Below are 14,450 nucleotides of genomic sequence, written 5' to 3'. Positions count from 1 at the left end.
GGAGGGTCTCCCTGCTGGCGTGTTCAGGTCTGAAGCGCGTAATGATAATCACTCTGGGTTCTGTGCTTGCCCCACAGGCGCTATTAGCTAATTGTCTGGAAAGCCCTTTGCAGTGAACATACTCAGGAGCCAGAATTTTGATACACAGGCTTCAATTTGATGGAATGTCAAGAGTATTCAATAGCAGCCTAATAATACCAGGCATAAAATATTGTACGTTTATGTAGTAAGTATTTAAGCACATGATCATCCCTCAGACTCACTAAAGTTTGTTTGCTTTCTCCAGGATTTTCTCCTCACAAGGGGTTCCTTTCTTCAAGATGCCATTGTTAATATTGTCATTCCCAATAAAAATACAATTTTAGCTATCTTTAACATTTGGATCCATACTTGCAGATTTGCGGTTCCTCTGACATTAAAAAGACAGTAAGCTATGGGACACTTGGTCGCTCAGCTGGCTAAGCGACTGCCTTTTGCTCAGGTCATGATCCTGGGTCCTAGGATCAAGTCCCTCATCATGCTCCCTGCTCAGTGGGGAGTCTCCTTCTCCCTCTGCCTGCTGTTCCCCTGCTTGTGCTCTCTCTCTAAAAAATAAATAAATTAAATCTTAAAAAAATAAAGTTAAAAAAACGACAGTAAGTTAATCTAGATGGAGTCTGGACCATGTGGCTGGGAAATTGTGCAGAGTGATAGAATTTGTTTGTGATAGAATTTCTAGACTCCCAAGCTAGGGTGTATCTCACCTTGCAATAGAGTCATAGCCAAGATGAAACAACAGTGCTCTAACCAAGGGTTAATATCATTGTGCCCACAAACAGAGTACTATTAAGCCAAGGATATCAGGATGCCCATTGTGACCTGGCCCAGTATTGACTCACAGCTTGTTTGGGGACCAGAGCCTAATGGTTTGTGTTGCTCCAGTGTCATTCCAGAATGGAGGATGTGTTCAGGGTTGCTTCGGCTTCTGCATTTCATTGCCTCCAAAATAGCATATGCCCATCTGGGAGAACCTGATGTTATGAAGAGCAAAGGAACCAGCACAGAAGAGTAATAAAGCCACAGGGTTCTTGCCAGAGGCAGACCAATGCTTCAAGGCTTACCATTTGTATACTCATAAAGGGAATTTATATCTTAGCCCTTTAGCAACTACTGCATTGTTCTTTTTCAGGACAAAAATTGTATAAGAGAAATAGTGGGTATTTTACCACAGCCCTAATATGAATACTAGATCTTTATCTCAAGGGGTTTTCACCCTATATCTAGAGGGGCTTAGTCTCACAGAGTGCGAGTGGTGACAGTGGAAATGCGCCAAAGGAGGTTGAAAATGAAACTGGAACATTTGGTCCCAATTTCAGTTTGTGTGGCTACTGTGCAGGGAGTTCAGTGTTTGGGGTCTGAGCCCGGATCTGAGATCCATACTCACGAGTTGTGAGCAAGACACTTAACCTGCCAGAGCATCAGTTTCCACATCTGGGGATTGGAGTTGTAATAATGCCCATTTCTGAGGATCCTGTGAGCCAAGAGGTATAAACATGCGGCGGAAACTGGCATACACTCCTCACATATTAGCCCTTCCGCTATAATCTAGTAAGTTTCAAAGTTGGAACTGGAACATGTGCATGGAGGGCTCAGTTCTTATTGATACAGACTCACAAAGTTGGTTGTTAAGAAAATGGTCAGTTCTTCAGTATAAGATACTAGAGAAAATATTGTTTTTCAACAATTTGATTCTGTTCAAGAAAAGCTCTTTAATGAATGCAATTACATGTCTTAAAGGGACAGCCACCTGAAATTGAGGCAGATTGTTTTTGCCTAAGGCTAATAAGCATTTTAATATTATAACAAAAATCAAAATTTATCTTTGGGGGGACACCTGGGTGGCTCAGTGGGTTGAGCCTCTGCCTTCGGCTCAGGTCATGATCTCAGGGTCCTGGGATCGAGCCCCGCATCGGGCTCCCTGCTCAGTGGAGAGCCTGCTTTCCCCCCTCTCTCTGCCTGCCTCTCTGCCTACTTGTGATCTCTCTCTCTGTCAAATAAATAAATATTTAAAAAAAAAAAAAAAAAAAAATTTATCTTTGGTCTCCAACATAAGAATATGTAGCTCCATTTTGATGTCTGTTTTCATTATACAAACCATTCAAAACAGAACCTTTGTGTTCTTTGAATTTTTTTCAATCACATACTTAATTGATGTCATAGGCTTATATGACTGCATGTTAAGTGGCTTGTTAGTATGTCTGCCTGCCAGTATATTCAACTAAGGCTGAAACGCAGGAGCTCCTTAGAAAAGTTACTCACCTCACTCACATCACAATAACTGCATAACGAACCTTTGTTCATTCTGGCTTCTTGCACTACTCATGATGCTTTCAAGCTTCATCTATGTTGTAATTCCTTCAAAAGAGTTTCAGTTTTGTATCAGAACTCCATTTCCATTGCACAGAATGGATAGTATAGAACTACATTTTACTTATTCATTCATCAGTTCATTGATATTTTCTGTGGTTTCTTTCATATAAAAGTTTTCGTATGGACATGTTTTCAATTCTCTTGGGTATATAGCTTGGACTTTTCTCTTGGCACACACCTGCCAAGTCAAAGGGTAACTAACTATAACACACCTTCTGAGGATTGACCAGACTGTTTCCACAGTGATTGCATCAAGTTACATTTTTGATAAGTTGCAAGCGTTCCAATTTCTCCACATCTTTACCAATACTTGTTCTTATCTTTTTTTTTTTTTTTAATTTTTATTTTACCCATCCTGGTGAGTGTGGAATGGTACCTCATTGTAATTTTGAGTTGCAATGGCTAATGATGTTGAACATCTTTTTTACATGCATATTGGTCATTTTTATATTTTCTTTGGAGAAATGTCTACTCAGCTCCTTTGCCCATATATTTTTTTAAAGATTTTATTTATTTATTTGACAGAGAGAGAGATCACAAGTAGGCAGAGAGGCAATCAGAGAGAGAGGGGGAAGCAGGCTCCCTGCTGAGCAGAGAGCCGGATGCAGGGCTCAATCTAGGGACCCTGAGATCATGACCTGAGCTGAAAGCAGAGGCTTAACCCACTGAGCCACCCAGGCACCCCAGCACTTGGTCATTTTAATAATTTCTGTTGATGTCCCAGAATTCACATGGACCTTGCAGTTAACAGAGATGAGGGAATGTGTGTCTGCCCTTGAGAGAAGACAATACACACACACAAGCCCATCCCCACCTTTTTTTGTTTGTTTATGATTTTTAAATTTTTTTATTAATTATTTTTTAATTTTTTATAAATATATAATATATTTTTATCCCCAGGGGTACAGGTCTGTGAATCGCCAGGTTTACACACTTCACAGCACTCACCATAGCACATACCCTCCCCAATGTCCATAACCCCACCCCCATTCTCTTAACCCCCCTTCCCCCAGCAACCCTCAGTTTGTTTTGTGAGATTAAGAGTCACTTATGGTTTGTCTCCCTTCCACTCCCATCTTGTTTCATTTATTCTTCTCCTACCCCCTTAACCCTTCATGTTGCATCTCCACTTCCTCATATCAGGGAGATCATATGATAGTTGTCTTTCTCTGCTTGACTTATTTCGCTAAGCATGATACACTCTAGTTCTATCCATGTTGTCGCAAATGGCAAGATTACAATTCTTTTCATGGCTGCATAGTATTCCATTGTGTATATATACCACCTCTTATTGATCCATTCATCTGTTGATGGACATCTAGGTTCTTTCCATAGTTTGGCTATTGTGGACATTGCTGCTATAAACATTTGGGTGCACATGCCCCTTCAGATCACTACGTTTGTATCTTTAGGGTAAATACCCAGTAGTGCAATTACTGGGTCATAGGGTAGTTCTATTTCCAACACTTTGAGGAACCTCCATGCTGATTTCCAGAGTGGTTGCACCAGCTTGCATTCCCACCAACAGTGTAGGAAGGTTCCCCTTTCTCCGCATCCTGGCCAGCATCTGTCATTTCCTGATTTGTTAATTTTAGCCATTCTGACTGGTGTGAGGTAATATCTCATTGTGGTTTTGATTTGTATTTCCCTGATGCCGAGTGATATGGAGCACTTTTTCATGTGTCTGTTGGCCATCTAGATGTCTTCTTTACAGAAATGTCTGTTCATGTCTTCTGTCCATTTCTTGATTGGATTATGTGTTCTTTGAGTGTTGAGTTTGCTATAGATTTTGGACACTAGCCCTTTATCTGATATGTTGTTTGCAAATATCTTCTCCCATTCTGTCAGTTGTCTTTTGGTTTTGTTAACTGTTTCCTTTGCTGTGCAAAAGCTTTTGATCTTGATGAAATCCCAATAGTTCATTTTTGCCCTTGCTTCCCTTGCCTTTGGCGATGTTCCTAGGAAGATGTTGCTGCGGCTGAGGTCGAAGAGGTTGCTGCTTGTGTTCTCCTCAAGGATTTTGATGGATTCCTTTCTCACATTGAGGTCCTTCATCCACTTTGAGTTTATTTTCATGTGTGGTGTAAGGAAATGGTCCAATTTCATTTTTCTGCATGTGGCTGTCCAATTTTCCCAGCACCATTTATTGAAGAGACTGTCTTTTTTCCACTGGATATCCTTTCCTGCTTTGTTGAAGATTAGTTGACCATAGAGTTAAGGGTCTATTTCTGGGCTCTCTATTCTGTTCCATTGATCTATGTGTCTGTTTTTGTGCCAGTACCATGCTGTCTTGATGATGACAGCTTTGTAATAGAGCTTGAAGTCCGGAATTGTGATGCCACCAACGTTGGCTTTCTTTTTCAATATCCCTTTGGCTATTCGAGGTCTTTTCTGGTTCCATATAAATTCTAGGATTATTTGTTCTATTTCTTTGAAAAAGATGTATGGTACTTTAATAGGAAATGCATTAAATGTGTAGATTGCTTTAGGTAGCATAGACATTTTCACATTATTTATTCTTCCAATCCAGGAGCATGGAACATTTTTCCATTTCTTTGTGCCTTCCTCAATTTCGTTCATGCGTACTTTATAGTTTTCTGAGTATAGATTCTGTGCCTCTTTGGTTAGGTTTATTCCTAGGTATCTTATAGCTTTGGGTGCAATTGTAAATGGGATTGCCTCCTTAATTTCTCTTTCTTCTGTCTTGTTGTTGGTGTAGAGATATGCAATTGATCTGTGCATTCATTTTATATCCTGACACTTTACTGAATTCTTGTACAAGTTCTAGCAGTTTTGGAGTGGGGTCTTTTCAGTTTTCCACATATAGTATCATATCATCTGCGAAGAGTGATAGTTTGACTTCTTCTTTGCTGATTGGGATGCCTTTAATTTTCTTTTATTGTCTGATTGCTGAGGCTAGGACTTCTAGTAGTATGCTGAATAGCAGTGGTGATAATGGACATCCCTGCTGTGTTCCTGACCTTAGCAGAAAAGCTTTCAGTTTTTCCCCATTGAGAATGATATTTGCAGTGGGTTTTTCGTAGATGGCTTTGATAATATTGAGGTATGTGCCCTCTATCCCTACACTTTGAAGAGTTTTGATCAGGAAGGGATGCTGTACTTTGTCAAATGCTTTTTCAGCATCTATTGAGAGTATCATATAGTTCTTGTTCTTTCTTTTATTAATGTGTTGTATCACATTGATTGATTTGCGGATGTTGAACCAACCTTGCAGCCCTGGAATAAATCCCACTTGGTCGTGGTGAATAATCCTTTTAATGTAAGGTTGAATCCTATTGGCTAGTATTTTGGAGAGAATTTTCACATCTGTGTTCATCAAGGATATTGGTCTGTAGTTCTCTTTTTTGATGGGATCCTTGTCTGGCTTTGGGATCAAGGTAATGCTGGCCTCATAAAATGGGTTTGGAGGTTTTCCTTCCATTTCTATTTTTTGGAACAATTTCAGGAGAATAGGAATTAGTTTTTCTTTAAATGTTTGGTAGAATTCTTCCAGGAAGCCGTCTGGCCCTGGGCTTTTGTTTTTTTGGGAGACTTTTGATGACTGTTTCAATCTCCTTACTGGTTATGGGTCTGTTCAGGCTTTTTATTTCTTCCTGGTTCAGTTGTGGTAGGTTTTATGTCTCTAGGAATGCATTCATTTCTTCCAGATTGTCAAATTGTTGGCGTAGAGTTGATCATAGTATGTTCTTATAATTATCTATATTTCTTTGGTGTTGGTTGTAATCTCTCCTCTTTCATTCATGATTTTATTTATTTGGGTCCTTTCTCTTTTCTTTTTGATAAGTCTGGCTAGGGGTTTATCAATCTTATTAATTCTTTCAAAGAACCAACTCCTAGTTTTGTTGATTTGTTCTATTGTTTTTTGTTTTCTATTTCATTGGTTTCTGCTCTGATCTTTATGATTTCTCTTCTCCTGCTGGGTTTAGGGTTTCTTTCTTGTTCTTTCTCCAGCTCCTTTAGGTGTAGGGTTAGGTTGTGTGCCTGAGACCTTTCTTGTTTCTTGAGAAAAACTTATACCACTATATATTTTCCTCTCAGGACTGCCTTTGTTGTGTCCCACAGATTTTGAACCATTGTGTTTTCATTATCATTTGTTTCCATGATTTTTTTCAATTTTTCTTTAATTTTCTGGTTGACCCATTCATTCTTTAGAAGGATGCTGTTGGGTGCCTGGGTGCCTCAGTGGGTTAAGCCGCTGCCTTTGGCTCAGGTCATGATCTCAGGGTCCTGGGATCGAGTCCCGCATCGGGCTCTCTGCTCAGCAGGGAGCCTGCTTCCCTCTCTCTCTGCCTGCCTCTCCATCTACTTGTGATTTCTCTCTGTCAATAAATAAATAAAAATCTTAAAAAAAAAAAAAAGAAGGATGCTTTTTAGTCTCCACGTATTTGGGTTCTTTCCAAATTTCCTCTTGTGATTGAGATTGAGTTCTAGCTTCAGAACATGGTGGTCTGGAAATACACAGGGAATGATCCCAATCTTTTGATACCGGTTGAGACCTGATTTAGGACCAAGGATGTGATCTATTCTGGAGAATGTTCCATGTGCACTAGAGAAGAATGTGTATTCTGTTGCTTTGGGATAAAATGTTCTGAATATATCTGTTATGTCCAGCTGGTCCAGTGTGTCGTTTAAGGCCTTTATTTCCTTGTTGATCTTTTGCTTGGATGATCTGTCCATTTCAGTGATGGGAGTGTTAAAGTCCCCTACTATTATTGCATTATTGTTGATGTGTTTCTTTGTTTTTGTTATTAATTGGTTTATATAGTTGGCTGCTTCCACATTGGGGGCATAGATATTTTAAATTGTTAGATCTTCTTGTTGGACAGATCCTTTGAGTATAATATAGTGTCCTTCCTCATCTCTTATTATAGTCTTTGGCTTAAAATCTAATTGATCTAATATAAGGATTGCCACCCCTGCTTTCTTCTGATGTCCATTAGCATGGTAAATTCTTTTCCACCCCCTCACTTTAAATCTGGAGGTGTCTTTGGGTTTAAAATGAGTTTCTTGTAGGCAACATATAGATGGGTTTTGTTTTTTTATCCATTCTGATACCCTGTGTCTTTTGATGGGGGCATTTAGCCCATTAACATTCAGGGTAACTATTGAGAGATAAGTGCCATTGTATTGCCTGTAAGGTGACTGTTACTATATATTGTCTCTGTTCCTTTTTGATCTACTACTTTTAGGCTCTCTCTTTGCTTAGAGGACCCCTTTCAATATTTCCTGCAGATCTGTTTGGTGTTTTCAGATTCTTTCAGTTTTTGTTTGTTCTGGAAGCTTTTAATCTCTCCTTCTATTTTCAATGATAGCCTAGCTGGATATAGTATTCTTGGCTGCATGTTTTTCTCGTTTAGTGCTCTGAATATATCATGCCAGCTCTTTCTGGCCTGCCAGGTCTCTGTGGATAAGTCAGCTGCCAATCTAATATTTTTACCATTGTATGTTACTGACTTCTTTTCCCAGGCTGCTTTCAGGATTTTCTCTTTGTCACTAAGACTTGCCAGTTTTACTATTAGGTAACAGGATGTGGACCTATTCTTATTGATTTTGAGGGGGTTCTCTGCACCTCCTGGATTTTGATGCTTGTTCCCTTTGCCATATTGGGGAAATTGTCCCCAATAATTCTCTCCAGTATACCTTCTGCTCCCCTCCCTCTTTCTTCTTCTTCTGGAATCCCAATTATTCTAATGTTGTTTCGTGTTATGGTGTCACTTATCTCTCGAATTCTCCCCTCGTGGTCCAGTAACTGTTTGTCCTTCTTTTGCTCAGCTTCTTTATTCTCTGTCATTTGGTCTTCTATATCACTAATTCTTTCTTCTGCCTCATTTATCCTAGCAGTGAGAGCCTCCATTTTTGATTGCACCTCATTAATAGCTTTTTTGATTTCAACTTGGTTAGATTTTAGTTCTTTTATTTCTCCAGAAAGGGTTTTTATCTCTTTGGATAGGTTTTCTCTAATATCTTCCATGCCTTTTTCAATCCCAGCTTGAACCTTGAGAATTGTCATTCTGAACTCTAGATCTGACATATTACCAATGTCTATATTGATTAGATCCCTAGCCTTCGGTACTGCCTCTTGTTCTTTTTTTTTTGCGGTGAATTTTTATGCCTTGTCATTTTGTCCAGATAAGAGTATATGAAGGAGCAAGTAAAATACTAAAAGGGTGGCAACAACCCCAGGAAAATATGCTTTAACTAAATCACAAGCGATCCCAAATCATGAAGGGGGAGAAAGGGAATAAAAAGAGGTTCAGAAAGAAAAAGAAAGAAAGAAAGAAAAGAAACAATTAAAAAAAGAAAACAAATGAAGAAAAAGTATAAAAAAGAAAAATATATATATTAGATAAACTAGTTTAAAAACGTTAAAAAAGAAATGGGTAAAAGTTAAAAAAAAAAAAAAGCAAAAGAGAAAAAAATTGAAAAAGAAAAAAATTAAATTAACTGCAAAACTAAAGAGTCATGGGGAGAAAGACATGAGTTCCGTGCTTTGCTTTCTCCTCCTCTGGAATTCTGCTGCTCTCCTTGGTATTGAAACTGCACTCATTGGTCGGTGAACTTGGTCCTGGCTGGATTTTTTGTTGATCTTCTGGGGGAGGGGCCTGTTGCAGTGATTCTCAAGTGTCTTTGCCCCAGGCAGAATTGCAACTCCCTTACCGGGGGCCAGGCTGAGTAATCCGCTCAGGTTTGCTTTCAGCTTTTGTTTTCTGAGCACTTTCCGTAGAGTTCTGGAGGACAGGAATGAAAATGGAGGCCTCCCAGTCTCCATCCCAGAGGAGCTGAGAGCTCGGGGCCCCACTCCTCAGTGCGCCCTCAGAGAACAGCGCCCTTTTACTCCTGTCTCCCTGGCTTCCTACCACGCTCTGAGCTCACTGAGCCTGCGACCGGCTCAAGGTAACCCCGAGCTGTGAGCTCACTCCTCAGCTCTGTCTCTATAGCCAGCTTCCCTGTTCTAATACCTGTAAGCTTTGCGACACTCAGACACCCCCAATCCTTCTGTGACCCTGTGGGACCTGAGGCCACACTGACCCCGCATGGGCTTCACCCCAGTTTAGCCTCTGGAGCGATGTCCTTCAGTGGACAAGACTTTTAAAAGTCCTGATTTTGTGTTCCATTGCTCGGCTGCTTGACGGGAGCCGGCTCCTCCCCATGGGGTCTATCTTCCTGTCGCTTTGGATTCAGTTTTCTGCCAGTCCTACCTTTCAGAAAGTGGTTGATTTTCTGTTTCTAGAATTGCTATTCTTCTTCTCTTTGATCTGCCGTTGGATTTGTAGGTGTTTGCAATCTTTAGATAAGCTATCTAGCTGATCTTCTGCTACCTGAAGTAGTCTCAGCCTGCTACTTCTCCGCCATCTTGACTCCTCTCCTGTTGCCCGTTTTTTAATTGGATGGTTTGTTTTTATTGACTTGTAAGATTTCTTTATATATTCGGAATATAAGTTCTTTCTCAGATACATGGTCTGCAGATATTTCCTCCTATTCTATGGGTCACAATTTCATGTCTAAATGGTTTCATTTATAGCATAAAAGCTTTTAATTCTGATATCCACTTTTTAAATTTTTGCTTTTATATCTTGTGCTCTTGTTGTTATATCTAACAAATAATTGTCTATTTCAAAGGCGTGGTGATTTATATCTTTGTTTTCTTCTAAGAGCTTTTATGGTGTTAGCTCTTACATTTAGGTCCTTTATTCATTTCAATTAATTCTTATATACAGTATGAGATAGAGGTCCAACTTCATTATTTTGTGTATTGATATCTCATTAACCCAGCACCATATGTTGAAAAGACTTTTCTCATTGCATTGTCTTGCCCTATCAATTATCAATTGATTATAAATGTGAGGATTTATTTCTAGACTCATAGTTTTATTCCACTGATTTTTATGTCTATCCTTATTCCAGCTTCACATTGTTTTGAGTACTGTAACTTCGTAGTAAGTTTTGAATTTGGTAAATACGAGTCCTCTAACTTTGTTGTTTTTCAAGATTTATTTGGCTATTCTGTGTCCTTTGAATTTCTATAGGAATTTTAAGATCAGCTTGCCAGTTTCTGTAAGCCAACTGAAATTTTGATAGAGACTGTGTTAAAATTTTAGATAATTTTGGGGAATATTGCCATCTTAATAATATTACATTTTCTGATTCATGAACAAGGTTGTCCTTCCATTTAACTATATTTGTTTTAATTTTTTGAACAATATTTTTAATTCTTCAAACTATATGTTTTGGACTTTTTTAGAGTTTATTACTAAGTATTTTATGATCTTGCTATTCCTGAAAATATAATTATTTTATAACTTTTATTTTTGGATTGTTCATTGTAAGTGGTTATAAATACAATTGATTTTTTATTGATCTTTGATCCTGCAAACTTGATAAACATTTATTTGTTATAATTTTTTTTATCAAGATGAAATTCACATAAGACTTTTTAAAGTGTACAATTCAATGGCATTTAGTACATTCACAGTGTTGTGTGACTACTACTTCTGTATAGTTCTAAAATATTTTCATTCACCCTAAATAAAGTCATGTGTGCCATGAGGAGTCACATCCTAGCCCTATCTACCCACAGGACCTGGCAACCACCATTCAGCCTTCCAGTTCTATGGATTTATCAATTTTGGATATTTTATATAAATGGAATCAGCTGGTTATATGTCTATATGAGTTTATTTCTGCATTGACTGTATGACTATTTTTATCCTAGGACTATTAACTATTTTGATTACTAAAGATTTGTAGTAAGTTTTTAAATCAGGAAGTTTGAGTTTTTCAACTGTTCTTCTTAAGACTGTGTTGACTATTTAGGTCCCTTATAATTCCATAAGGATCTGAGGATCAGTTTTTACATTTCTACAGAAAAAAAAGTCATTGGAATTTTGATAGGGATTACATTGAATATGTAGATTGCTTTGGGCAGTATTACTGTTTCATAATATTAAGTATTCTAGTCTATGAAAACAGGAAGTCTTTCCATTTATTCAGATCTTTTTAATTTTCTTTCAGAAATGTTATGTAGCTTTCAGTGCACAAATCTTTCACTTCATTGGCTATTTATTCTGAAATATTTTACTCTTGTTCATGCTATTGTAAATGAAATTATTTTAATTTCCTTGTCAGATAGTTAATTATTAGTATATAGAAATGCAACTGATTTTTGTGTGTTGATTTTATATCCTACCACTTTGTGGAATTCACTTATTAGCTTGAATAGTTTAGTTTGTTTTGTTTTTTTGGCATCAATTCACTTGGGATTTTTACATAAACGATCATATCCTAAGTGAATGCAAATACTTTAATTTCTTCCTTTCCAATTTGGATGGCTTTATTTCTTTTTTCTTACTTAATTTTTCTGGCCATGACCTCTAATACAATATGAATAGCAGTGATAAAAGTAGGTGTCTTTGTCTTATTCCTGATTTTAGTGCAAACACTTGCAATGTTTTTCCCTTGAGCATTATTTTGGCTGTTAGTTATTCATATATTGATTTTATTATGTTGAGGAAATTTCCTCTATTCTTAGTTTTCTGAATTTTTTTTTGTTTTTTTGTTTGTTTGTATGTTTTTAAGTGAAAGGGTACTGCATTTTATCAAATGCTTTTTCCTCATCAGTTTAAATAATCATTTTTTTCTTCATTCTGTTAATTATGTAGTATATTACACATATTTTATGTTGAATCACCTCTGAATTTCTGGGAAAAATCCCTTTTGGTAATGGTGTATAACCATTTTATTATGATATTAGATTCTGCTTATAGTATTTTTTGAAGATTTTTAAATCTATAGTCAGAGGCATATCAATCTATAGACTTCTTGTGGTATCTCTGACTTTGGCATCAGGGTTAATACTGGTCTTATGGCATTAGTTAGGAACTATTCCCTCCTCTTCTTTTTTATTTGGGGGTGTTTGTTTGTTTTGTTTAGAAAATTTAAGAAGGATCTGTGGATTGGCATTAATTCGTCTTTAAATGGTCAATAGAACTTACCAGTAAAGCCATTTGGTCTGGGACTTTTTTTTAATTGAGAAATTTTTGATTGCTGATCCAACCTCTTTATTTTTAGTTACTTACTTAGTAGTTACTGCAGGAATTGCAACCTACATCCTAATTTATAAATCTAGTTTGAACTGATATCAATTTATCTTCAGTAGCATGCAAAAACTCCGTATAAATAGATCTACCATCCTATCTTGTGATTACGTTGCTATAGTCACAAATTACATTTTTATACATTGCGTATAAGTCAGGGACGACAGAATATTGCAAAGGCAAATAAAAATGCCATAAAACTTTCTTTTCTATATTGTCTTTTCCTCAGTTGTCATTCGGTGGGTTTCTGTGAACCTTTGACGACTTTGATCCCAGCAATTTTGCCTGATGTTTTGAGGTTTCTGTGAAGAGACGGGCCCTTTGCACCATCTCGTCTGCATTTTCCTGACATCGCTTCTCTAATAGTTCTTTAACTTGGATTCCTTATAATTCTATATACACATTTGTGTCCTATGCAAATAGAGATTTTTACCTTTCCCTTTCCAATCTGGATGTCAGTTTATTTTTTCCTTGCCAATTGCCCTAAATCCCCAATGCAAAATTGACTAGAACTACTGGGAACGGGCATCTTTATTTTGTTCCTGATCTTAGGGGCAAGATTTTGGTCTCGCTATCAGTTACTCTGCTTGATCTGTTTTTCATAGCTGTTGTTTACCAGGTTGAGGAAGTTCTCTTTATTTATTCCTAGCTTATGGAGTTTTTTTATTTTGTTTTGTTTTAATCCAGAAAGTGTTTGCATTTTGTCAAATGCTTTTTTTAACATATGCTGAGTTGATCATATGGCTTTTTCCCTTTTTGTTTCTATTGAAATGGTTTATTATGTTAATGAATTTTCAACTAGTAAGCCAAGTTTGCATTCCTGTGATAAATCTGACTTGGTCATGGTATATATTTCTATTTATATGTTGCTGGATTTAGTTAGATAGCATTTTGTTGATAATTTTGCACCAAATTAATAAAGGAGATTCTGTGGTTTCATTTTCTTCATGTATCTTTGTCTGGGTTTTGTATCAGGGTAATACTGACCTAATAGAATGAAGTGGGAAGTAATCCTTTCTCTTAAATTTAAAAAAAAAAAAATGTTTGTGAAGTATAGTTGATAATTCTTTAAATGTTTGGTATAACTCATATCAGTAAGGCCTGGAGTTTTCTTTGTGGGTAGTTTAAAATAATTTATTGATTGATAATTCAATATTTACTTATGGATCTATTTAGATTTTCTATTTCTTGAGTCCTGATAGTTTGTGACTTTCTAGGAATTCATCAGTTTCATTAAAGCTATCCAATTTTTTGGTATATAGTTGTTCATAATAATCTCGTATCATTCTTTTTGTTTCTGTAAAGCCATTTCTCTCTTATTCCTGATTTCTAAAATTTAAGTTTTCAGTTTATTTATTTATTTATTTAGGTGTATACCTGTGCTCAGGCTACCATAACAAAATACCATAGACTGGGTAGCTTAAACAGTATAAATTCATTTTCTAACAGTTTTGTAGGCTAGGAAGTCTAAGACCAAAACTAAAGTGCTGGCTGATTCAGTTTTTGGTAAGAGCTCCCTGCTGCTTATAGATGGTCACCTTCTTGCTGTGTGTACACATGGGTTTTCCTTACTATGTCCATTTCCTCACTATGTTGCATCAGAGAACAAGCTTTCTGATGTCTCTTCTTACAAAGACATGAATCTGTTTGGATCAGGGCCCCATCATTATGACCTCATTTAACCTTAATTATTTCCTAAAGCCCTATCTCCAAATATAGCCACACTGGTTGTTAATGCTTCAAAATACGAATTTTAAGGGGACACAAATATTCAGTCCAAAACATTTCTCCCAGCTCTCCAAAATTCATGTCCTTCTCCTATGCAAAATATATCTATCCCAGTCCAATAACCCCCAAAGTCTAACTTATTCCAGTATCAACTCTAAAGTCTTATCTAAATATCATCTAAATCAGATATGGTTAAGA

This window comes from Mustela lutreola, chromosome 3 (assembly GCF_030435805.1).
Source record: "Mustela lutreola isolate mMusLut2 chromosome 3, mMusLut2.pri, whole genome shotgun sequence".
Classification (NCBI taxonomy): Eukaryota; Metazoa; Chordata; class Mammalia; order Carnivora; family Mustelidae; genus Mustela; species Mustela lutreola.
The sequence above is the reverse complement of the archived record's forward strand: the minus strand, read 5'-3'. Positions refer to the sequence as shown.